The sequence below is a fragment of the Myotis yumanensis genome, unplaced genomic scaffold, assembly GCF_028538775.1.
Source record: "Myotis yumanensis isolate MYYU_CA2020_CCGP unplaced genomic scaffold, mMyoYum1.0.hap1 SCAF_2, whole genome shotgun sequence".
NCBI lineage: Eukaryota > Metazoa > Chordata > Mammalia > Chiroptera > Vespertilionidae > Myotis > Myotis yumanensis.
Window position 1 is genome coordinate 80,061,049 of NW_027223753.1, and position 24,407 is coordinate 80,085,455.

The 24,407-nt window shown below is 39.8% G+C and overlaps 1 protein-coding gene across 4 annotated transcripts in view; it reads left to right on the top strand.

Annotated features, from left to right (window-relative positions):
• Positions 1-24,407, top strand: part of ATXN1 (ataxin 1) — a 421,222-nt gene that overhangs the window by 136,353 nt on the left and 260,462 nt on the right. For 3 of the 4 annotated variants that reach the window (XR_011470272.1, XM_070405691.1, XM_070405692.1), the window contains exon 4: positions 22,243-22,370. The gene's annotated coding sequence lies outside the window, so the exon portion shown is untranslated. Of the gene's footprint in view, positions 1-11,251; positions 11,318-22,242; positions 22,371-24,407 lie in introns of those variants that run through there. The other variant, XM_070405693.1, reaches the window with a different exon arrangement.

Here is a 24,407-nt window from a genome sequence, read left to right on the forward strand (position 1 = left end):
CTCATAATTTATATTTAGAGTTTATTTTGTTATATGATCCTAGGCATGAGATTCAAATAAACTTGCCAAATGTTACATTAGTTGTTCTCATGTCATTTATTTAATACTCTTTTCTCTCATCAACCTTTATCATGTACTAAATACTTTTATGAATGTGGGTATACTTTGAACGTTATACTTTGTTCTCTTGATCTTTGTGGTTTTGCATTTTAGTTTGAGTTCTACAGTTTTAATAGTTTTTAACATAAACAATCTTGGATACTTCCATATAATTTTCTTTTTTCAAAATTTCTTAACAGTGTTTAGCCTATTCATTTATTCTTTCATGTGAATGTAGACTAATTTTGTCAGATTTTAAAACATCTTTTCAAAATAAATTTTAATTGTCATAGATCACATATCAATATGGAGAGAATTAATTCATTACACTCTTGTAACTTTTGTTTAATGTACGTAGTCTTATTCAAGACCTCCATTGTCCTTTAGTAAATAAAGCATTGCTGATTTTCATAGTATTTTTGTAGTTCTTGGTAAGTTTTCCTTAGAGATTTTGCAACATTGGTTATAATTGTGATTTGATCTTTTTCTTTATATTTTCAGCTTATTGCTGGTTTATGGAAAAACCATATACATATGTGTTCCTAAATAGGCAATAATAGCATTTCTAATAATGAAAATAATGTGTCCTATATTTTAATGTTTTTAACTTTCATTTCTTCCAGAACATCCCAATGCTATGTTAAATAATAATGGTACAGCAGGTATACTTGACCTCATTCCTGAATTTAATTATTAACTCTGGTTTTTAACTTTTAATATGATGTTGGCTATTGGGAAAATTATATGGAAGTATCCAGGATTGTTTATGTTAAAAACTATTAAAACTGTAGAGCCCAAACTAAAATGCACATATTGGTTTGTGGCACATATCCTTTACTGTGGCAAATAACTAGTATTCTAATTTTCAATATCCCTTCCTACAGAATTTTTTATGTCTTTTCAGCATTTTTAATAATTACATTTTTTCTATTGAACCAATAGTGCTATAGATTGGTAATGTAATGTATGTATTATGTCCATTTTTAAAAGATTTGAAATTACCTGTCATCCAATTATTTGACTCAAGTTTAATTTTGTTTTGTTATTAAAGTCCCCCCAAACAAAATATTTTTCTCCAGTAATTTTTATCAAGATTTTTACTTCTTAAATTAATATTACAGATTTTTATTTTTCTAGAAAATTTGTCATTTCTGTATTTTTAAATTTTTTTAACATAGTCAAATATTACATATTCATAAAATTAAAAATCTCCTTAATATTTTTCATTTTATCATCTCATTTTTAGTTGTTCTTTCTTTGGAATATCAGATTAGCCATCAGTAAATCTATTTTATTTTTGGATATTTTTAAGGACCATCTTTTGAAATCTTTTCTATTTAAAATTTGAATTTGTTTTTGTCATTGTTTTTGTGTACTCTGCCTTCATTTTTGCTTTCCCTGGGTTTATTTCCCTTTTCTAATTTCTTCAGTTGAATTCTTTAAAAAAATTTTTCTTAATACATGTGTTTTTTTTTTTTTTTATAAACCTGTGCTTCATTTTATTTTTTTAATACATTTTTCTTGACTTCAGAAAGGAAGGGAGAGGGAGAGAGAGATAGAAACTTCAATGGTGAGAGAGAATCATTGATTGGTTGCCTCCTCTGTGCCCCATACTAATAATCAAGCCCGCAACCCTGGCATGTGCCCTTGACCAGAATCCAACCTGGGAGCCTTCAGTCGGCAGGCTGATGCTCTTGAGCCAAACCATTTAGGGCTAAAGTTTTCTAAATGATGAAAATATTTAAGGTGTTAGCCTCTGAGTGTTGGTTCCCTACATTTGACACATAATGTTCTTCTTATCTTTGTTTCAATCTGCAATTGCATAACTTAGTATCTCTTAGACTTTATACTTATTTAGAAGAATGTTTAAAGTATATATGCTTATTTTAATTGTTCATGCTTTAGTTTATTAATGTGGAGTTTTATTGCACTACTAGAGGCCCGGTGCACGAAATTCTTGCACGGGGTGAGTGTGTCCCTCAGCCCAGCCTGCACCATCTCCAATCTGGGACCCCTATCACAATCCAGGACTGCTGGCTCCCAACCACTTGCCTGTCTGCCTGCCTGATTGCCCCTAGCCGCTTCTGTCTGGCAGCCTAATCACCCCCTAACCACTCCCCTGCCAGCCTGATCGATGCCTAACTGCTCCCCTGCCGGCCTGATCACCCCCAACTGCCCTCCCCTACAGGCCTGGTCCCCCCCAACTGCCCTCCCCTGCCGGCCTGGTCCTCCCTAACTGCCCTCTTCTGTAGGCCTTATTGCCCCCCAACTGCCCTTGCCTGCAGGCCTGGTTACCCCCAACTGGCCTCCCCTGCAGGGCTGGTCCCCCCCCAACTGCTGTCTTCTGCAGGCCGGGTCCCTCCCAACTGCCCTCCTCTGCCGGCCTGATTTCCCAAACTGCCCTCCCCTTCCAACCATCTTGTGGCGGCCATCTTTGACCACATGGGGACACCTATTTTGTGTGTTGGGGTGACAGTCAATTTGCATATTACCGCTTTATTAGATAGGATGGTCACAGAAGATGGAGAGGGAGTCAGGTTTCTTTGATGTCCCAATACATGATTACATGATTAGTCTTTGTTAGTGTCCCATGAGCCCCAGTATGGAAATGTGTGCTGTAATTATCAGCTTTATCTAGTCTTCAGATCAGCATTATTTATTATTTTACCCTACTTCTCAATATCCTTATTTTTTATCTGCTTAGTTTTTCAAGGACTAAAAGCAATAAGAGACTTCAGCAACACTATTGCATGTCTCTCAGTATTTGCTTATTTTCCTTTATTCATTTCTCTGCTGTATTATCTTGACAATACAATTTTAACTGTTCTTTGAAATGTACTCTTTGTCAGTAAAAATGGCATTTCTGTTTAATACTTTAAAAACTTCATTCTGACTTTTATATGAACATTATAACTCTCGCTTTTTAATGTGCAGTTTTCTGGTATTTCTTGCCCCAATCCTTTTTCTTTTTACTTTTATGGGTTTCTTGCAGATAGCATGGAGGTCATTCTTAATTTATGACTCTACCTGAGATTCTTTTGCTTCTGAAAAGAGAATTAATACCTATTTGCAGTGTTCAAATACTTCTTCTAATTTCTGTCATCTTTTCATTCTTTTTCCTTTCATTATTCCTTGATGCTTCCTCCATTTTCCATTTTGTGTGATATGATTTATTCTTTAACACTTTTCAAGTTTTATAGTTTTGAGTTTAATCTAGTTTTCTTAAATTTGAAATAAAATATGCATATATTTCGGTACAATGTCAAGAAGCTTACTGAACCTATCTCCTCCTTGTGTAGGGTAAAATCAACAAATTTTTATTCTCCTTTGGGATTCTTTTTCCCTTTTAAATGATGGACATATAGCTATTTTGGTCCAGTTTACTACATTTTTAATATTATGCAAATTTTCCTATAAGAATTACCTAGATAACTTGTATTCTGTTTCCTAACTACATATAGTTTGGTTTGATTACATATTATAAACTACTTAAAAGCACTTCAACCCCTTACTCTTTTTGTTTGTTTGTTTGTTTTTTGTTAATCCTCACCTGAGTGTATTTTTCCATTTATTTTAGAGAGATTGGAAGGGAGAGGGAGAGAGACAGAGAGAAACATCTATGTGTGTGTGTGAGAGAGAAACATCGATTATTGCCTGCTGCGTGCGCCCCAAGCAGGGCTGGAGATTGAGCCTGTAACCTAGGTACCTGCCCTTGATTAGAATCGAACCTGCAACCCTTTAGTCTGCCAGCTGTTGCTCTATCTACTGAGCCATATAGGCTAAGGCACACCTTATTACTTAAAATAATTGTTTTGGTTGACCACAGAACTTCAAAAATGTTTTTATGAAGTAAAATTTCTTATTGATTTTTTGTGTGCAAGAATGCCTTTTTCATTTTTAGCTCGTATACCACAGTAGAAAACTTGATTAGTTTAGAATTATTGTATCAAACTCTTTGCCATCAGAGCTGTAGTTTTATTGCTTTATTTTTTCTGTTGTCAAATGCCAGCCTGATTTTTCTCTCATCTTATTGCTCTGGGCACCTGTATTTTTTCCTTCCTCATTTGATGCTGAGGATTTTCTTACTTTGACCTCAAAATTCAACTTTCACCAGGAGGTAAATAGATAACAGTTTTCATTAATATATGTGTGTGTGTGTGTGTGTGTGTGTGCGCCAGTTTTCATTAATTCTTTTCTTGTACAGAGTGAGCTTTATTTTCTTTTTCGGCCTGGGAATCAGGTATTTCTTCAGTTTAGAAAAGTTTTCTTACATGATATCTTTAATAATTGCTTCTCTGGTATTTGTCCTGATTACTTCAGGAATCAGAAATATCTTGGCTTGAATATCTATTATAATATGTTTTGTTGCTTTCCATGTTGATATAATTTTTTAAGTTCTTCACATCACTGATTTGATTTTACAGAGTATTGTCTTGCCTTTTCTTTGGTCCTTATGTAGCTTCCAGTATATTTTTAAAAACTTTTAATTGAAAAATTCCTATTTTTTTTTTTTTGTTTTGTTTTGTAACTCAGTCAGTTTCTGGTTTCATTCACTTGTCATACCTTATCTTTCATGTCTTGTTTCAGAGTCAGTATCTATTCTTTTTTCTTTTTGCAGGCAAGGTCATATCTTATCTAAAACTTATTTCTATTTCCAGTATAGTAAATATTTTTCAAAATTATCTTCTTTCATTTCTTGGATGTTTTTTGTTGTTATGCCACCAAGTCACCAATGTTGCCTATTTTTAATTCACTCGTCATTTAATGGTGAAAGGTATAGCCTGGCCTGGAATTTGTTCTCAAGTGGTTCCTGCACTGTCTGGAAAAGATTAGATTCCTTCACTCAGTCTGAAGCTAAAAGCTTGGTTCTTAAAAATCTAGCAAGCCAGGTATGTGTCCCATCAGCCAGCTGTATAGACTGGGAGGGAGCTGGTGCATGGGCAGTCTCAATTGGGGTTCTCTGTGTAGTTTCTGCTTTGTATTGGGTGAAGCCACTGACCATGTGACCATCTTCTGATCCTGGATTTCTCCCTCACCCTAACTTCACTCCACACCCCCAAGCCTGTAATGGTGACTGAATTCTTCTGGTGTCAGAACCCTGTGATGTAGGGAGACCTCATAGCGACAAAACCTCAGACACGGCAGGGCATGTGCTTAGTTCTCCTATGCCTGTGCCTTCTGTTTCTTGACCAGCCCTCACCTGCAGCTTTCACTCCCCCAGTTTAGGACTATTACTTACTAATTTTACATCAGGATCTCTTCTCGCGATGCTGCACCACTTTGTCAAGGAGAATCACGAATGGTAACTCTGGGTCAGCCTTTTATGTTCTGCTTCCTACGGTCTACCTGGCAAGAATGTGTTCATGGTGATGGCCTGTGTCTGCTGCCCTCTGTTTCCCAGCAATGGTTCACATTCCCCCATATAACATTCTTCTGGCCCTGGCTGGTTTAGCTCAGTGGATAGAGCATTGGGTCTATGGACTGAAGGGTCCCGGGTTTGATTTTGGTCAAGGGCACGTACCTCAGTTGCAGGCTCCTCCCTGGCCCTGGTTGGGGCATGTGTGGGAGGCAACCAATGTGTCTCTCTCATATTGATGTTTCTCTGTCTCTCCCTCTTTCTTCCACTCTCTCTAAAAATCAATAGTAAAATATCCTTGGGTGAGGATAAAAAAATAAAACATTCTTCTGTTACTGGTGTTGAGATTGAAGATACACTCTCAAGGCAGAGAGAATAGGGGTAGGGAAGAGATGTCTTGAAGAAAATCTGATATTCAAAGATCTACCTTTCTAAAACACAAACAGAAACAACTGTGAATTTTAAAAAACATTTATGGAGCTCTCTGAAGTAATGTACTCCCCCAGGACACTCAGCACATAAAGTAATTTAGAAAAGTTGGGCTCTCACAAAAATTGTCAGATGCGCAGCCTTTGTATGTAGTAAGCTACACCTGTGTGTCTGTAATGGTCCCCATGCTGCATGGTCCAATTAGGTACAGAAGAACCCCACGGAGCAGCAGCCACTTGCCTATAATAATGTTTATGGTCCAGAACGATGCCTGTTTCCCCTTTGCACTTCTCCCGCTGGTGCTGGCAGTCAGGTTCTGGTTTCTCAGCCTAGCAGCAGGTCGCTTCACCCCAGAAACTCCAGTAATCCTTGCAGGCCCTCTCTTACTAGGGAGAGCAAGAATGCCCACTTATTTTAAGGAAACAAAGAACAATAGTGTCACATTTCCGAGTAAGAGTGAAAAAATGGTCCTCTCCACTTCTGAACACAGAGTAGTCAGAAGCGACAAAATAGAAGTGAGGTGCACACAGATAGAGGCTGGGCCAGGGGCGCAATGGGTCCAGGGGAGCTTTATTTATTGACTAGCATTTTCTCCCCTTTCACTGGTCCAGCTTCAATTATTGTCAACAAAGGTGACTCAGAAAAAGCGAGACCTTGTAGTGTGTGTGTGTGTGTGTGTGTGTGTGTGTGTGTGTGTGTGGCCTGCTGAGGCATCAGGTCACAGGGTGGTCTAGAACAGAGAGGCGGTATTGCTGGGTTGCCAAGGTTGTGTGGAACCGGCCTGGGCTAATGCTCTGACTGCAGCAGAGTCAGTGGCTCCTACTGAAATGTGCACCGAGCAGTTTCAGCTGGAGATTCGTTTATAGCATAAGACATACACTGACTTCTTTCCTTCCCAGACTCTGATCTCACATTTGCTGATAGAGTTATATGGGGAGGGGACGTGATGAGAAGACATATGCACAGTCCTGTTGACTCTCCACAGGTTGAGGGGCATGTGTCTGCAGACCGGACAGCTTCCTCCTCTGCAGCCTGGGGCGTTGCACACCAGCTCGTGGTCACCTGGAAGGATGTGTTGTGAGCTGCATTCCTGCGGTCAGCCACATTAGGATCTGTGATCGTTTTCTTAGATATGTATTTTGCATGTGAAAAATAAGCAAGAAGCTATCATCAGGGATCAAAGAGGAATGCTTTGGGCATACCCTTGACCTATGGTATCTTTGTTTTCTATGAACACATTTTGATGTAAATCAAGAGGTGTTTCCTAACAACTGACCGTGGTTGCCTGAGGCAGATGGATACATTTTCGTGTGTTTGAAATGTCCGACGGAAACAGACTTGTCTCTTACAATTGTTCCTTAGATTTCCCACTCTAGACACTGACATTCTATTTTCAAATTATACCCAAATATAATACTGACACTTTGAAACATGCTTTCCAAGGTTATCTATGAAATAACATATCCCTGGCCTTGGAAATACCTTTCACCATCCAAGTACCCACCACATACGTTTAAAGGTGAGGATTTCTTAGTGGCGCTACACAAGAATTCTGTAGTAAAGAAATATTGATTGAATATTGAATATTGATTAAGTTTATGTGCTGTGCTAGGTGTTATTAATGAGAATTTCACCAAATCCCACAGCTTTTTGAATTAGTAGCATCATCATACCCATTTCGTGGTTAAGGGAATATAGACTTGGGAAGTCTCTCTAAACTGTCTTAGGGCCAAATAACTAGTAAGTTTTGAGGGTCATTCCTGGGTCTCTGACTGAATAACCTACATTTTTTTTTTTTTTTACTGTACCACATGGACTCTCCTATTGACTTCCTTACGGGGAGTCTGTAAGTTTTTCTAAAGATCATATCACCCCAAAGTTGCTCAATCTAGAGCCCCAGCATCTCTATTCCCGAGCTTACCTTTTCTGCGAGTACCATACTTGTCTGCTCCTCCAGAATTTCTGAATGGTGAGCAAATGGTTTTGCAACTTGAGGGAGAAGGGTTTGAGTCCCTGCAGCATCTTCTAAGCGCACAGTATTTTAAGGACAGCTTGGAGCAGTACGGGGATCACAAGCAGCCTGTTATATCCCCAGGTCTGCCCTAAACTAGTTCTTTTAAGGCCTCAGGAAAGCATGCCCTCTCGAAGTCTTTTACTATGTCTGTGAAATGAAAGAGTTAGAGTAAGGGATCTCCCTAATGTCCATTCTGGTTCCCAAACTCTACAGTTAACATACATCACAAAATAGGAAGCCTGAACATATAAAACAGAATTTACTATTGTCATAAAAAGGTAACTTCCATAACTGATGTTGCGCTGCGTGGTTATTGGGCATTAGTGGAGGAGAGGTGTGGGTAGGGCTTCCCATAGATGCTCTCAGGCAGGAAAAGGAGAAAGGTAACTGGGAAAAGGACTAACCTCAGTTCTGCCTTTAGGGGGCGCCTGGCGCCATGGCCTGAGGCCATGAGCTCCTAGAAACTGATAAGAACCAGGCTCTTCCAGTTCCCAGTGATTCTAGGCAACTTGAGCCTATCTGGCTGGGTCAGCCTGAGCTGCACTTAACCGGCTCTAGAACCATTGTGCTCTGTCTGAGGTAATGTAGGCTTTATATTTGTCAGCAACTTCATATTTATTATCTCATAATTGTTGTTATATTATGTTACATGATATTATAAGAATCCTTACTTTACAAATGCATAACTAAGGCTCAGAGTTAGGTCACAGAGGAGTATGAACCCAGCTTGTGGTTTCAGCATATTTTCATCTTTATGGCAGGTCTTAAGATGGAGCAAAATAAACTTTTAAAATTACCTTAATCTGTCTCTCAATTCAGAATGTTGCCTGGCTGATATTAGAATTTAAAGGCAAGTAAAGTTTTTGATTTCCTCAGTTAAAAATTAAAAGGTTTAAAGCACAGCCCTAGCTGGTTTGGCTCAGTGGATAAAGTGTCGGCCTGCGGACCGAAGGGTCCCAGGTTCGATTCCGGTCAAGGGCACATGCCCTGCTTGCAGGCTCGCTTCCCAGTAGGGGATGTGCAAGAGGCAGCCGATCAGTGATTCTTTCTCATCATTGATGTTTCTATTTCTCTCTGCCTCTCTCTTCCTCTCTAAAATCAATAAAAATATATGTTTTAAAAAAAAGGTTTAAAGCACAAATATTGTTTAGGGGGGCAAAACAAAGACCGAAGTATATTCATACTGAAACGATGTAATGTTTCACTGTTGTTAACGTTGACAGGGCGGAGGTGGAAAAGAATCACAGAGCAGAAACCCCTGGAGCCTTAAGGGGAGGCACCTTCAGGGGACGAAAGGGGAAGGATTCTGTAGATGGCCTATACCTACCTTACAATGGGGGTCAGGACAGCTCTGCTTCATCTTCCTCTGGCATCAGAAAAATAGATGTTGGGGCAGGTGCTTTTGTGTAGGCTTAATTCACAAAGGGCAGCTTAGTGGGGTGATATTAATTCCCTGGGCATGGATTTTGAAAACTTTAAGATTTCTGTTTTAAGAACCTTCACTCTGAAGTGCATGAGAATTTTCTGCTTGCAAAATAGATTGCACTTACAAAAATTCTAGTTGTATTTCTCCTCTGTGTTATTGAAACATTTTGCAGTGTCTGTCCAGTCCTGGGATTGCATCCTGTTAGATCAGAATGGAAAAGGTGGGCGTTAGCAGTGTTGCTGGAAGAATAAACTCAAAGCTGCCTGGGGGGCCTTGTGCTCCACCTCTCATCCAGTCTCCTGCAGGCACTTTTTTTTTTCTTGCTCTTGGTACAGTGTCAATTCTAGCACTGAGTAATTTGCTCTATGTGCCTCATTAGAGTGAAGACATTAATATTAATCTCATTTTCAGTGTTTACATTTTGATTTATTTTATTTTATTTTATTTTTTTGGACTACCTGTATAATTTCAGGAACAAACCCGGCTTTGTTATGCTTCCTTAATCTTACCTCACCTGGCCTAGATAACCTGCATTCCAAATTGTGAGTTTGCAGCAAGGCAGCTAAGCAACAGGCCCTCAGAGCTGGGTCATTTTCTAAGAATTAAAGGACATGACTTCAGTTTCCAGGACTGGCTTTGGTCGGCTTGGTGAGAGCTGACATTTAGCTCATCTCAGCCTGTGCACTTGGGGATGATTAAAGTTGCTGCCTGATTCATAACGCATAGGTAATTAAACTTGTAACGTATTTTGAGGCCTTCTCTTTCATTCATTTATTCAAACAAACATTTGTTGCTGAGTGAGTGATGACTTTGATTTAGAAACATTATACACACATAAAATACGGGCAGCTTGTAGGTAGCAATTTTTTTATTTGCTCTCCTAAAGGAATTTCATTACCAAATCCTCGTGAATTCTGAACCTCAAGAAGAATAATCCTTTCCTTTGTTGGAGTTTTAAATTTAGAATAATCAGACAATAGTGAAGCATTCTGTTCAAAGCATTCCTTTTAGGTGACCCATTTATTATACACCGCTCTTAAGAGATGAATTTGATTAGCATTGAACATTCAGTCAGTTTTTGCATAGCTAATACCAAGGAGAAATTTTAAAAAGTTGTGCCTGCTGTTTAATAATATTATGTGGTCAACTTTTAATTATCTGTGCTGATGGAATATAATAACGGATGTGTACACTCTAAAATCAGTCCCTTTGGCTTTGGGGAGCATTGTATGATGCTTTTACTTACCTTTCATTGTGGTTTTGCTCAGACTAATATTAAAAATGTGCTGCATTCTTTGTGCACACAGCTCATGATAGGAAGGAAGGAGGAAATGACTCAAAAGTATACCAGAGAAAGGTCAACTGGAATTTTAAAATTTATTTCAGATAATGTTTCTAAGTAATGTCACAGTTACATGTATTGTTGTTACTCCTTCCTATCCATTCAGGTTAGGCTTGTTTTTATGGCCAACAGTTATCAAAGGAAATATTTGGAGGGTTTATCTCCTGCGTAGTGGCCTTTTGGATTCTGAAAGTCTCGGCCTAAAAATATATTTCCGCAACAGCCTGCTCTAGAGCCCTTCCCCTCCTACCATTTTTAGCCCTCTCTGATTGGTCCATTCACCTGAGCAATTGGTGAGATGTGTGGTGCGATGCTTTGGAGTAGGGGTGGGGAATGTCTGACCTGCAGGCCATATAATGCCTGCGAAATCATTTGGTCTGGCCCTTCCAAGGCTTTAGGGGTGAGTTAATTAAATATTTGACCATATATAGCAGGCTACTTTTTAAGCTGATAATTTTGTATGGCTTGCGAATGATCTTAGAAATATTCAAATGGCCCTTGGCAGAAAAAAGGTTCCCCACCCCTGACTTGGAAGATGGTGATGACTGACTCTTCAGGATGAGATAAGGGATGATCCCTGAGTGTGGAGATGCTGATGCAAGGAAAAGAAAACCATCTTTGGCTACACACTTTGGTGTGGGACAGTCCTTGGTAAGTCGGTGGGACGGTGTCCAAATCCACTCACCTGGACGGTGGGTCAGTGGGCTCTGAAGGCATCACTGGGCTTTAGAAAGGTAGAAGCTGCTCTTAGTGTCTTCTGCTGACTCGCCTGCCTGCCACCTGGTCATAGCTTCACCTGCTCCCACTCCCCTGCCGTGACTCTATCGTACTGCTGTTCAGATGTACCCCAACTTTTCACCTCCCCAGGAGGCGAGGCCTGGCTATTTGGTGCAGGCCAGTATCTAAGATCACAGTCTTGCTAGCCTGTCAACGTTACAAATAAATGTCAGCCTGAAGCAGCCCTGTGCCCTGGAGCAGAGATGACCTCACCACATTTGTGAGATAGATCCTGTCACCAGGCTCCAGGTGCCCTTTTCTCCCACCACCCCCATCCCCACCTTCGCTGACCTTATTGTTTCCACCCCAGGAAGCCAGCCCTTCTTATTGTTTTTATTTATTTATTTTTTATTTTATTTTATTTTTTTTCCTTTATTGAATAAGATATTACAAATGTGTCCTTATCCCCCCAATGTCCCCTCACCCCCACAATCCTGCCCTCACCCACTGTTGTCCACATCCATCACTTATGCTTATATGCATGCATACAAGTCCTTTGGTTGGTCTTTCCCCCTCACCCCCACCCTCCCCTGCTTCCCCTCCGAGTTTTGAGCATCTTATTTGTTGTCCTCATTTGCTCCCTTATCATGACCTGCTCTAAAAAAAGGGAAAGGCTAGTGTTTGGATACCTACCATGTGCGTCGTCTGGGCGCCACATAGTTTGTACACATAATTGAACTTAGCTTTGCACCCACCTTCTGAGACAGGCATTTGACTCATTTCACAGCTGATGAGTTTCCGAGCCAAGCCAGGAAGTAACCTCCCAAAAGTTATAGAGATGGCTGGTGCTAGGATCAATATTCAGCTTAGATGCAAAACCTATTCTCTTCCCATGCATGTGTCTATTTCTTTTATTTTTTCTTTCTTTTCTTTTTTTGGATATCTGGATATTCCACTTCCAAGGTAGCATACTTATTCTGATATTTAAAGAGAGAATCTTTAAACCAAAGGTAAGACTAATTATGGAGTTTCAGGTATCAGTGAGTTGTTGGAGGGTTGTTATCTTAAAAGCATACCATATTGGCAACCAGCTCCTGCAAGGTGTGAGGAAGTACCTAACATGCATCAAAGTATCGTTCTTCTTCGTGGACTTTGCCGCTTTTACTTAGTTCTAGCTTGCTGGAAAATGGCTTCTATTTTCCGCACAAATTAGAACGCAGCTGCTTTTCTTTGCTGTCCCTGGCCAGAGGTGTGTGCTTTCCTGATTTCCTAATAAAACTTGAGCTCCTGTTAGAAGCCCAGATATTTTACTTCCAGTGGATTTGGCAGCACTACATTCTTGAATATGCTGCCCCTTCCATTGAAAATAGCTTTATGCTACTATCAGGGGCCAGCAATGTCCTCGAACATGAGAGACATTCTTTTCAGAGAAACATTTTCCTGCATCGCTGCCATAATTGTGACCAGCTTTCAAAGGTGTTTTCCACATATGCCCAGCAGGGCAGAGGGGCCTGGGTGAGCACATCCCTCTTATACCTTGGAGACAGTTGCTGCTGGTGAAGTTCCTTTACAAAGCCCAAAGGAATTTTCCTCCTTCCACCAGAGGTGTTTATAACCTCTAATTTGCTCACCATGCCTCTTGTAGAAAGGAGTAGGAGCTCAGCTTCTGGCAGACGGCCAGGGAGCTGAGCCGCTGCAGGCTCCTGTCCCAGATCAGTGGCGTTCCCCAGTGGGTGCTGGGAAGCCCCTGTGGTAGGAGGAGGGGGGTTAGAAGCAGCCAGTGGTCCCTCCTCCTCAGAGCCTTGGAGGTGTGGCCAGAGCCTGCGGACAGCCAGTCATGGGGCGGGAAGGAGGGCCTTGTGGCAGCAAAGGCCAGAGAGGAGGAGCTGATATGTTCAGTGGGTGGGTGGTCCAGCTTGTTGAAACAGCTCCTTTGCAAGATCTTATAATGAATGTTTAGCATTTTCGTTCTCTGTGCCCTGACGGTGGAGAGCATAGCCCTGGCTGAAGATTTGTCCTCAGCCCCATTTTGCCTTGGGAAAGGGCTGTCCTTGTGCTGCTGTAGTATTTCAAGCAGCCTCCACCTGGTAGGAGGTCCTGACCACAGTTCCCAGAGGAGTTTAAAGGAATAGGGGGAGGACTTACTGGTGCCTCTTGAAACACTATGAAGTATAGAATTCTGAAAAGATAGTCTAGTTGCTGAATAAAAAGCCACACACATTTAATATAACATCAGAATACAAAGTCATTTTAAATATAAGCTTTTTGTAGTTATGGGAAATGAATATATTTTAATACAATCAGTGTTGCAAAGGGATTCTTTAAAATATGGCAATTTTAATAATTTTGCCGATTTTGAAAGCTATTTTGTAATTTGGAGCTTCATCTGGGGTTACAGACACATTCACACAGCCTCCTCTCCCCCCCCCCCCCCCCACCGCTCCACCCCCCATATATGGTCACCCAGTGCCAGGTACTATATGTCAAAATAGGGTTGCTTTGTTACCACACGCTTAGAAACTAAACAGGATTGGGAGAGCTTTCTTGACTAACAAGGAAAGTCTTGCTCCCTCAACACTGCCTGGCTAGCTTACTGGATTGAAAAGAGAAGGCACCACCACTGAGATTAAAATAAGGTCCCTTAGCCCTGGCCGGGTGACTCAGTGGTTGGAGCATCATACCATACACCAAAAGGTTGTGGGTTTGTATCCCAGGTAGGGCACATATTCAGGTTGAGGGTTTGATCCCCGGTGGGACACAGAATACATGCAGAAGCAGCTGATACATGCTTCACTCTGACATGGATGTTACTCTCTTTCCCTTCCTCTCTCTCTGAAAATCAATAAAAACATATCCTTGGATGAAGATTAAAAAAATAATAAGGCCCCTTAGCCCTAATTAATTAAAACAGTGTGAGAACCTAGCTCTGGCCAGGGAGCTCAGTTGGTTAGAGCGTCATCTGGATATGAGAAGGTGTGGGATTCGATCTCGCTCAGGGCACATACAAGAATAGACCAATGAATGCATAAATAGTGCAACAAATCTCTCTCTCCCTTCCTCCCTCTCTCCCTCTCCTCTCTATGAAATCAGTTAAAAAAACAAACAGTGTGAGAATCTAATAAGAAGCATAAGACCTCAATGATAGACAGCAAAAAATCCCAGATAGGTGCTCACCAGGAACTACAGCAAATACTTGTTGGTTTTACTTTTTGCACATTCAGTTCTTCAGAGACATCCGTTGTATAGGGGAAGGCCTCTAATTCTTCCTTCTCCCCTCACTGCGTGCCTTTCAGACACAGGCCCTACTTGTTGGGGTTCACCAGTAAGAAAGAGACCAGAATGGAGAAAGTGTGAAAACGTGGTCAGGATCATTTAAAATTCAGCTAGTGGTTGCTACTACTAGTAAATGGCTATGTAGAAGAAAGTCAAAACTGTTAACAATATTGGCCAAAACTGATTGTCTCAAGGACTTTGGCCCTAGTCTCAGTGCAGGTCAGTTAAAGAAACATAGACTAATTCCTCTTCTAATACACTGCAGTGTCTGCTATGGGTTCTCCTGCTGCTAGTTCATTGTATTCTTTACCCCCTCTTCCCCTGCCCATGCTCTTTATTTGCTAATTCTACATTCAGACCCTTGGCTACACATGGGGTAGAGATGTCGAACTGGCTGATTTGGAGCTCAAACTTTGATCTAGGACAGTGATGGCGAACCTATGACACGTGTGTCAGAGGTGCCACGCGAATTCATTTTTTTGGTTGATTTTTCTTTGTTAAATGGCATTTAAATATATAAAATAAATATAAGACCTCAATGAAAAAAAAATATAAGTCTTTGTTTTACTATGGTTGCAAATATCAAAAAATTTCTATATGTGACACGGAACCAAAGTTAAGTTAGGGTTTTTCAAAATGCTGACACGCCGAGCTCAAAAGGTTCACCATCACTGATCTAGGACTATAGGTGCAATAGCCTCAAGCTCTGACCTTGGTCTTTGGGAGAGGGAAGAGCCTTTCTCTCTAAGCCCAAGCCTGTCAGAACCTCACGGCACAGGTTTTTATGATTTGCGATTCTAAAATAAAAGCTAGTGAGGCGTTTCCTCCTCTCAGTTATCTCTTCCTCTGCTTCTCTAATATTGAAAGAAATAAAGAATTCTCTTGCTTTGCAATAGTTTTGTGTATTTTAAGTTGATACATGACTTCCTGTTTCACGTGGGCAGTTTTGGTCCGTGGGCCCTACTGTATTCTAGAGCATTCTTGGATACCTTTGGTAGCCACCTTGCTTAAGAATTGAATGGTTAGGAAATGAAGCTACATGGAACCTTCAAATTATTTATCCTCAGCCCAATCTTAGTTATTAGTTAATGTCTGATTTGAAGGTGGAAAAATTAAGCATATCTTAGGAAGTAGTTCATTTGTTTGGTGAGTTTATACTTTGGTCATCACTTATGTGAGAGAGAGATATAAGACATTATTTCTTTATGGATATTCATGACTTGAGCCTATACAATAAAAACACAACTTGTAGGTCAGTTAGATCTTCTCCTGATTTTAAAACAATTTTTAACAGTTTAGAAAATGATTGAGTGCACTACTGTAGGAGTGCAGATTGGCATAGCCGTTTCAGAGAACGATTCAGCAGGATTATGTAAGAGTGAATATTCATGTAACCTGTGACCCAGCCAATCCATTCTTAGGCAACAACCCGGAGAAACTTTGCTTATTTGCATTATTTCTCATGGAAACAACATTGTTTCTAATAGAAAAAAATAACATTAGAAGGTAAAAAAAATTTAACTCCATCAGTAGAAGGATAGTGACAAATTCACACAAGGTAATATTATACAGCAGTGAAAATGAGTGAACTACTGCTACTTGCAACAACATATTAAATCTTAGATACAGCATTGTGTGAAAAAAAAAAACCAGCCATAGAAGACAACATACAGTATGATAAAAATTGTTCATAAATTTCAAAATCAAGCAAAATTATATATTAAGGGAATAATACATTCAAAATTTAGGATTTTGGTTACCTCTGGAGAAGAGGAGAGGGAGAGTGTGGGAAAGTAGCACATAGGTAGATGCAGCAATACCTGTAATATCTTAAATAGGATGGCCAGTTTATGGCTGTTCATTTTATTGTTATGCTTCAAATATCTTATATATTATATATGTTGTATGCATTCTTTTGTTTCAAATTTTGCATAATATAAATATATATTTTTGGATTTAAATTTTTTTCCAGTTTTATTGAGATATAAGTGTCATACAGCACTGTGTAAGTTTAGGGTATACAGTATAATGATTTGACTTACATATGTCATGAAATGATTACCATAGTAAGTTTAGTTAACATCCATCATCTCATGGAGATGCAAAAAATAAAAAAAAAGAAAGACATTTTTTTTTCTTGTAATGAGAACTCATAGAATTTACACTTTTAGCAACTTCCATATATACCAGAGAGCAGTGTTTACTATAGTAATAGTCATCATGTTGTACACTACCTTCTAAAGATACAAATATTTTAAGGTGATAAGATAAGCCAGAATTTTCCCTTGTTGCTCCCACATTCTACCTATTTCATGTCATAGCCCCGTTTCATAGTCCCCCATATCTTGACATCACACAGGAGTGGTCAGAAGGTGTGGTCTGACAGGAAGTCCCTGGAGTCCTTCGTGTGGCTGAGGATATAGGGTGAGGCTGACAGTTGCTAAATGGAATGAGATAGAAGACACAGGAGCCCTCTGTATCCCTCTTCCTACTGAATGCCTAGAAAACCACAAGGCCTGGGGGAAAGAGAACCCTGAACTAAGGCTTGGTGACCGCTTAGAAAATCCATGTTTATTGTCCCAACAGTGACTAATAGTTTCGAACGTGGACAATCAGCCTGGATAGGTTACGATGAGAAACTTGTTTTGTTGCCCACTGTTCTTTTCTGGCCTTTCGAGTGAGGTAGGATTTGGCATGTGGATGATGATGTAATATGTTTCTCAGCCAGGCAAGTTGTCACAGGCTCATAGGTTTGGTTTTGAAAAATGAAAAGCGGATACGTGAGAAAGTGGTCCATGTGGGAATAAGAATTACAATAAAAGTGGAAAACGCTGTCTGGCGCTGGTGTGTGTTTCTCTGAGTGCTGAGGTTCTCTGCCACAGAGATTCATCACTGAAGTGCTGGCCAGTACTGGGGAGGCGGGTGCACCTCTTCTGGGACTCATCAGCTGAATAGAATGATTAAGCAGCTGAATAGAATGATTCGGGAAGTGCTGGTGTTGTGGAGGCAGAAGCTTGGTCTCGATTTCCATTAAATAAGTGTGTGGAATCAATACCTAACTGAATGTTTGTCATGGGAACACCCTGAGGCCCCTGTGTAGCTGGTATTTTTCAGACTAATTCTCAGACAGGAAAATGTGCAGCATGTCTCTTTTCTGAAATAGTTTCAACAACTTTTATGTAATGCTGATGCATCTGGAAGTGAAAATGCTAAGAGTTTCATTTCACTAAAAATGGATTTATTTTTTACTTTAACCTTTAACTTTAGATCATAATTAGTAGCATTTTCACCTTCGTCTTAAGAGCATCAAAGTGTATATATTCATTGACACATTGAACCAGTATTTAGTGAGAATGTTTATGTGCAAAGAACTGTGTAGGTTGTTATAAAAAAAAATGCAGAGACCTGGTCAGTACTCTGAGGAGCTCAGAGTCTAGAGAGGGAAACAGATCATTGCACAGCAGGACAAAGGCAATGTATGTGGGAGCGTATCACAGAGGAAATGACATCTGAGCATTTGAGCTGAATCTTAAAGGAAGAATTTCAGATATAGGAATCAGCACAAATAAAGAGGAATTTTTCCTTATATTCTTAAGGGTTCACCAGATTTTTTTTACCTACAAGCATATGATGAGATTAATAGTAAATTCAAACCAAAATTATCTAAATAAATTAAGACTTTTTGGGCTAAATTTGTTCTACCTTTGCATTGATTACATTGCAGAGAACAATATATTTGCAATAAACTGGTCAATGGGTGTGGCCAATCAATAGAATTGTAATTCAGTTTAAAAGTAGTGTAACATTCTAGTGGTAAAACAATTAGAAGTTAAGAATTTGGCATTTTTATAATATTTTCCTTCTGTAGCTCTAATACTTCTCAGAAAATGGTTAAGCTCCAATTAGAAATCTGACTTGCTTTGGGTTTTATCACTTATCAGAGAGGTAAAGATGAATTATTAATAGAAATCTCAAATACAGTAATGATAGTACCTTATATTTCAGTAGCACACAGTATATGAAATACTTTTGTAGTCATTATTTAAATTTGGCCAGTATATTAAAAAGGGCATCATATGACTGATAAGTTTCTTGGTAGAATAAATTACTACCAGTTCATTCTGCTCAACTGTGCACTGGTAGCATTTGTAAACAATTCATTCTGACATTATTTAAAAAAAATATTGTTGCAGAATTGTCTTGCCTCTTTTCCCCTCTTTGCATAAGTCTGTTACATTAAATTTCAACAAATATAAATCACCATAGCACTTAATAGATAATGTGTTTGCTCTTAATTCATACACTTTCTGGCATATTAATTAGGCTAAAACATAATATTTATTTATAGAAGTTATATTACTCTGTCCAGTAATTAATAGAAATGAATATGTATATCTTGTTTTAGTAGCAAAAGAAATAATTTGCAATAAACATTCCTAATTCTTTAAGCTAAATATTTATGGCATTTGAATGATAATATTTGGTGTTTCTGTCATTTAGATTTTATAGATAATTTCTGAACAGCAATACATCTTCTGTGTTGATGCTTTGTGCCTTTATACATATACTAGAGGCCCGAAGCATGAAATTCTTGCAAGAGTAGGCCCTCGCAGCCATGGGCGGCTGCCTGGATTCCTCCCTTGCAGCCATGGCAGCTGCAGCCCCGGCTTAGTCCAGAAGGACATCCAGGAGGACGGCTGGTCTAATTAGCATATTACCCTTTTATTATTATAGATTGTAGTGAGTAAGACTCACCTTTATCCTTGGTCCGCTGAGTGCCTCTTCAGCCATTTTATGGCTTTGCAGAGATGCTAATGCTAATTAACGTTTTACTAGTAGGAAGAGTCATTGTCAAATAAAACTGTTAAATTTGAAGCGTGAATTATAAATTCAAAATGGTTGTCCTAATAGTGATATTGACAATGATGGTTATACAGTTACTGTTTCTAGGTGCTTCTAGTGTGCTGGGCTCTGTGCTAAACATTTTACTGGTGTATTATTTAATTTTCCCAACGACTCTGTGAGATAGGTGTTATCCCCATTTTACAGGTTAATTTATAACTGTTATGCCTCGTACCATTTAATAATAGTTAAATATACTACATATGTTAATATATTTAAATAGTCAACTGTGGAGCTTTGCACATATGAAATGTATACTTTCATTCAACAAATATTTATTTGTTGACTATGTTCAAGGCTGATGTGCTAACTCTGAGGATAGTGTAATGAGGCACAACCCCTCCTTTGCCTTCAAGGCAGCGGTTCTCAACCTGTGGGTCGCGACCCCTTTGGCGGTCGAATGGCCCTTTCACAGGGGTCGCCTAAGACCATCCTGAATATCAGATATTTACATTATGATTCGTAACAGTAGCAACATTACAGTTATGAAGTAGCAACGAAAATAATTTTATGGTTGGGTCACAGCATGAGGAACTGTATTTAAAGGGCCAGAAGGTTGAGAACCACTGCTTTAAGGGACTTGCTATGCATTGGGAGAGATGGACTTGCTTAAAACACAAGTACAAGAAAATATGATAATTGGTTTTCTAGCAGAGAGTGTTGTAGAAGAGTGGGAAAAGAGGGCTTCAGCTTCCCAGAAGGTAGTTAGAGGTCTTCACAGAAGAGCAGCCCTCACTGAGACTTGAAGAATGAGTCTGGGTTTGAAGAGGTGCTGTGCAGCGGGAACAGAATAAACCAGAGTGTGGAGATGCGTGGGAGCCAGGCAGGGTTGGTCAGGGAGCTACAGGGATTCCAAGGTGCTGAGGGTCAAGTGAAGCTGGAGGAGCTGCATAGCTGGATGGGGTCAGGTCCAGGAGCCTTGCATGCTGTTCAAAGGAATGCAGACCTTATCCTCTGTGTTGAAAAGCCATCAACAGATTAATTCAACAAACACTAATTATGATAAGGGTTGTTCTTCCCTCCCTTTCTCCCTCATTTATTCACTCAGCAGATTTTTATTGAGTGCCAATAATGTGCCAAGCATTGTGTTGAATATTGAGGATAAAAGGGTAGACAAGAGCACACGTGTTCTGCCTTCGTAGAGTTTACTAATTAGTGGCGGAAACAAGCATCAATCAATGAATCTATCAAAAAATGTAAAACCTCAAAAGTGGCCAGTATAACACAGGGAAATGGTTCTATAAAAGTATCGAGAAGGTAGTGACCTGGCTAAGGAGGTCGGGAAAGGCTCCCTGAGAACAGGACTGAGCTGAGAGCAGAAGGAGAAAATGATACAAGGTCACTTGATGTAGAAGGTGGGTTATTCGGGAAGAGAGCTAGGTTTTTTGGCAGTGAGGGCTAGGAGAACAAGGTGCTTTTAAAGGCTTAAAAGTAAGATAGAAAAGCTGGAGTGCAGGCTGGCAAAGAGCATGAAGGCTGAATTGCACTGGGCCTGGGGGCTAGGGTAAGAATCTGAGCTCAGTGGAAAACTATGCTAATCGAAGGGTGTGGCATGCGCAAAAGCACAGAGGCATAATCAGAACAGTGTACACACATACCTACATTTATGCAGGTATACAAAAGGGAAATCAATATGTGACCCATTAATAACTTTGATATGCTCACATCTATTTTGTGTTAGTGATTCTAAGATCTATATGTAGTATGAAGGCTTGTAAATAGGTAAACAAGTATTTTTTTTACACCATAGATATAATGTATAGAAATTCCTCTCTTTATGTATCTTAAATGAGGGATTTCCACATGGCTCTTGATTTTAACTGCCTTCTTCCTAATAAAATTTAGCCAGTTAGGCAGGACTTGGATTTTAGTTTTTTCCTTAGTGTGTTGGCACCCAGATTTGGGATTTGTTGGTACTTTTAATTTTATTAAAATAACTGTAAATCTACCCTTAATTGTAATATGAACATGTTGATTTCAATATGACTTGGTAATTAAAATCAAAGGATAGTCACATCCCAAAAGAGCAATGCTAAGACTTAGGGGCATATTAAACTCTGGGGAAAATACGATGGTGTTGATTTAATGTTTAACTTTTTTTTTGTAATAATAAGTACAGGATTGTTGGTAGCAAGATCAGTTTTGGAGAGATGGTACAGGACTGGAATCTGGAATTATGAGCATGGCCTCCGTGAACAATGTTGGCTCAGCAATGGGGCCCAGAGACCAAAGTGCTGAGCATCAGGTGCAGCAGTGACTCTGCTTTCTGGTCAATAATAGTGTGATGGAGTGGGGGTGATGTGTGCGAAGGATTAATAGGAATCAGAGAGAGCATCAAATTCAGTGATGTTCCTGAAATTTTCTGGAGAATAACTATTTTTTATTTCTCTGAAATTTGGGACTCATTAAGCAGGGAAGGAGGGAAAGGAACAGGCTTAATTTGTTGGTGATGCCCCTAAGGTCAAAAGATAGGATGGGAAGCCTGTCATCCCTGGAGAGGTGGGTGGGTGAGTGTGTGTGTGTGTGTGTGTGTGTGTGTGTGTGTGTGTGTGTGAGAGAGAGAGAGAGAGAGAGAGAGAGAGAGAGAGAAGCACATGTGTTTCTTTTTTCTCTGACCAGTTAATGTGAATGAAGGTCACAGCAAGCTGCCTCACTCAGTGGGAATATTGTTTTTGTACTTACAGGTCTAGGCATTTTACACTGAGTTTTCTACTGCCACACTTTCTACTCAAGCAAAATCCATGTGAAAAGATCTGCTGGGAAGGAGCCGACTGCTTATGTTTCTCCATTGTGATGAAAGCACATGGTACAGGTAAATATCTCCAAAATCTTTAACTAAAATAACGATCATTTAATTGTAAAGTCCCCAAGATAGTGGGGGATATATATATATATTTTCTCCATTCTCCTACACATACATAGACACACACACACAAACACACAACATAAACATAATCTCTAGATTCACATATTCTCTATCTCTTTATTTTTTGTCTCTTCTATAAAAATGGAACCCTCCTTGCTTATGGGAAAGAAAATAACTTCCATGTATGTTGAAATCACGGATTAAGGTGGATGCCAAGACATTGATAAGAAGGGGACGATTTGGATGATGGTGTTTATAAATTCAGCTAGAGAAACTACCATCAGATGGTTGTAGGGAACATTATAATATATTCTAACACCTTTCATCTAACATTTTTATTCCTCTTAATGTAATAATGAACATGTTTTCATAGCAACATATTTATCTGCAACAATATTTTTAATGATTATATAGCATACCATTGAATGCATATCCTACAATACATTTAACTGAACCTCTCTAGCTGGACATTTAATTTCCTTCTAATTTTTTTTTTCTCTTATGCTACCAGTAATGCTCTTACAGCTTTACTAGAGGCCCGGTGCATGAATTCATGCATGGGTGGGGTCCCTCTGGGTGGCCTGCAGGGAACGGGCCAAAACCCTCAATCCAGTGTCGCCTGCAGCTCCTACCTGCCGCTCCTGCTCATCCCGGCCCTACTGTGCCTGCTGCAGGCTTGTGCCCAATCAGTCCTGATCTGGAGAGACTCCCGCTGCTGCAGCAGCACTCACCAGCCATGAGCCCTGCGTCTGGTGCCCTCCCAAGGGGAGGGGCTTGCAGGATTGGGCTGAAACTGGCTCTCCGACATCCCCTGAGAGGTCCTGGATTGTGAGAGGGCACAGACCAAGCTGAGGGAACCCCACTGGTACATGATCAGGGCCAGGGAGGGACTGCAGGAGGACTCCAGGGCATGTCCTGCCCATCTTGCTCAGTCCCAGTTTGGCCAGACCCCAGCAGCAAGCTAACCTACCAGTCAGAGCATCTGCCCCCTGGGGGTCAGTGCACATCATAGCAACTTGTCGACCAGTTGACTGTTTGCCCCTGGTGGTCAGTGCATGTCATAGTGAGTGGTTGAGCAGCCTTAGCATATCATTAGCATATTATGCTTCGATTGGCTGTTTGGTTGTTCTGCTGTTCAGTCTATTTGCATATTACCCTTTTATTAAATAGGATATTAATTGCCAGTATTCGTAGCTTCCTTAGGATACTTCCTTAGCAGTAAATTGCTGAATTTAAGAGTTTTTCAGTTTTAAAATGTTTGCTACTTGCTGCTAAATTCCTTTCCAATAAAGGCATATCAGTTTCTATTTCCAGGGGCAGTGTATGAGAGTGCCTATGCATACAATTGTATCAGTACGGAGAATTTTGAAAACAAAAAAAGTCATTGCCAATTGAATATGAGACATGGGATCCCCATGGTTTTTGGGGGAGGGCATTTATTAATAATAAATCATACCATTTTTAAGAACCTTCCTGCTGTAGATAGCCACATGTGTACATTACCAGTTTTTGACATTTGAGAAATAATACTAAATCAAGAAGGTATGGATAGGTCCTAGGGAATTTTAAGTTTTTCTCCTTTTACAGCCAAGTATTTTTAGATGACCATGAGATTACTAGATAGCGATGATTTTTCACTGGAAAACATAGTTTTTCTTTCTTTAACAAGAATAAAAAGGTATTTAATAAACAGCCTATATTAAGCATAGATCTGAAGTTGTATGCTCATTAGTTAAAATATGTGTATGTGGGTCTGTATATACGTACACATATGAGTATATATCTCTATGCATACATATGTGTGTACACACACATGCACACACACATACAGACACGTATCTGTCCAATGTTGGGAGCATGATTAGATATAACTGTGGCAGCACTATATTGAGCAGAGGCTGGGTACCACACTGGTTAGATCCAGGCTCCAGACTTTCTGGGCTCAAATTCCAGCCCAGCTCTTTTTTTGAGATGTGATGCCCA